A 2,260-nucleotide genomic window follows, 5' to 3' on the forward strand; every position below is an offset into this window, starting at 1 on the left:
TATTTATAAGATATTTTGTATGTCCTCTCTGGCTGTCCTCTTTCCTGTCGTCTGCGGTGTCTAAATAAAGTTTCACGCTCTCGCCCGGTCAGGAGCACCCTAGTGTTTTTAAAAACCGTTAATAAAGTTTCCTCTGGAGTTTGTTGTGTATTATTCACTCGGTTTGAATCCTTAACGAGCGTCGACCTCCCGACATAAACTCATGAGGAAGTTTAGTTCGCTGTGGTTTCTGTTCATGTGTGACCAAGTAAAGTGAGAAAAACCAGGTTCCCTGAACGCCTCTCGGGACTGGACCGCCACCGTGAGGACGAAGACGGTCTTAAAATGTCTTCAGAGAAGAAAACTGCTGGAGGTTAAAGTACTACATGTTTCAGGGTGATGTGAAAACCCCTGTGAGCTCCACCCGTCTTTCTCTTTTAAATAAAATAATACATTTCAGTTTTAATTTGACGGCCAGAAACACTAGTTTTGTGTTGAGGTGGAGAACCTCTGATCCAGGTGTGGAGAAGAGGAGGAGCTCCACCTTCATGACCTACTGATCCAGGTGTGGAGAGGAGGAGGAGCTCCACATTCATGACCTGCTGATCCAGGTGTGGAGAGGAGGAGTCTGTCGGACTTCATTTAAAGACGTCTGGAAGTTGGAATCCGTCCAAACAAACTTTGACTCTGGCTGCAGTGACTCGGCCGTGTCATGTGACCCACCGTGGGGTCATGTGACCCACCGCAGTGTCATGTGACCCACCGCAGTGTCATATGACCAACCGCGGGGTCATGTGACCCACGGCGGCTGATGGTGATCTAGTAAGGGTTCCTCCTTTGTCTTTGTAAAGTCTCGGTCTCTTCATGTCCACCCTCCCTCTGTTGGTCTGATGAGTGGTGATTATGTTGTGTCTCCTCTTCCTCTCGTGTTCTTGGACCTTCTCATGTCTAGTCTTTTACCGGTTAGATGATCACTCGCTTCTGGATTGGCCCCTCGGGTCTGTTTGTCAGTTTCTTCAATCAACACTGTGAACGAGCTGATCTGCATCTGAGAACCCAAAGGTTCACCACGATCTGCATCTGAGAACCCAAAGGTTCACCACGATCTGTCACAGCACTATCTAGTCCAGCTGTCAGACTTTCCTGGCTCGGTGCTCCAGGAGTCCTGCGATGGTCCAGAGTGCTCTCAGGCAGCCGGGGCTCCCGCTGGGTGGGGACATCGTCCTCCCATGTGCCCCCTGCTGGGAGTTTACCTGCTGGTGAAGCGGCTCACAACCTGATCTGTCGACCTTTCAAACCTGATGAGATCATTTTCTCAGGCCATTCAAAAACATTCCATACATATTCTCCAATAGATTATTTTTTAATATCAGCAGATCTCCTGTCCAACATAAAACATTGTTCATATGACAGTATACGTCTATCGGACCATGCCCCCTGTAACATTATATATACACAGAACCATTTGATAATGGAACATAGGGGGTGTTTACATCAGAAATGGCTGAAAGATGAGAAAGACTTCTTGCTTTTCTAGAAAAAGAAATTGAGTATTTTACTATAAATACCACAAACAGCTGGTATGAGATGGGAGGCCTGTTTAAGGGGAATCATTACTGCATATACCTCATCAAAATCAAAAGAAAAACAAGACAACATATGGAGGATAAAATAAAAAGCCAGAGGAACAAGTCTCCAACATAGAAACTCGTTAATAGAGAAAGAATTGTTACTAGTAAAATCACAATGTAATAAAGAATCAGCAGCTTCAAACGTTTTGAGATTAAATAATCTTCTTATGAACGAGGGAAAACCTGAGCAAGACAAATTAAACAAGTGGAAGTGCAAAGAAATACATAACCTCGATTCTAAACAGTAAAGGGAAAGAATAATGGACTCAATTGAAATAAACAAGGAGTTTAGAATTTACTATGAAAAACTTTATTCCTCTCAGGATCGCTCAGATCAAAACAGCAGAAATACTTTTCTAGACAGGATAACTAGTCGTACTACATGAGATCAGGGAATAGAGCTGGATTCCTGATCGACTTTCACTAAAACTTCTAAAGAAAACTATTAGAACCAGGACTAGAGAAGTACCAGGAATCACTGAGTAATGGTTCCCTTCCTCAACCTAGACCCGGTGCACGTACCATTCTGTTTCCTGAAGCAGTACTAAATACCCAGTACTAAATGTGAGAATATAAGTTTACTTAATCCTGATCTCAAGGTGCGGGGTAAGATATGAGCAGCTGCAGGACACGCCCCCACCCGGGATTCC

General features: G+C 44.2%; 1 protein-coding gene across 1 annotated transcript in view; it reads left to right on the forward strand.

Annotated features, from left to right (window-relative positions):
* uqcc1 (ubiquinol-cytochrome c reductase complex assembly factor 1) overlaps positions 1 to 149 on the forward strand; it is an 8,166-nt gene extending 8,017 nt beyond the window's left edge. The window contains exon 9 of the mRNA XM_080460818.1: positions 1 to 149. This exon is cut by the window's left edge and continues 402 nt beyond it. The gene's annotated coding sequence lies outside the window, so the exon portion shown is untranslated.
* Positions 150 to 2,260: the final 2,111 nt, after the last annotated feature.

Source organism: Lipophrys pholis (genome assembly GCF_963383615.2).
Source record: "Lipophrys pholis genome assembly, chromosome: 4".
NCBI lineage: Eukaryota > Metazoa > Chordata > Actinopteri > Blenniiformes > Blenniidae > Lipophrys > Lipophrys pholis.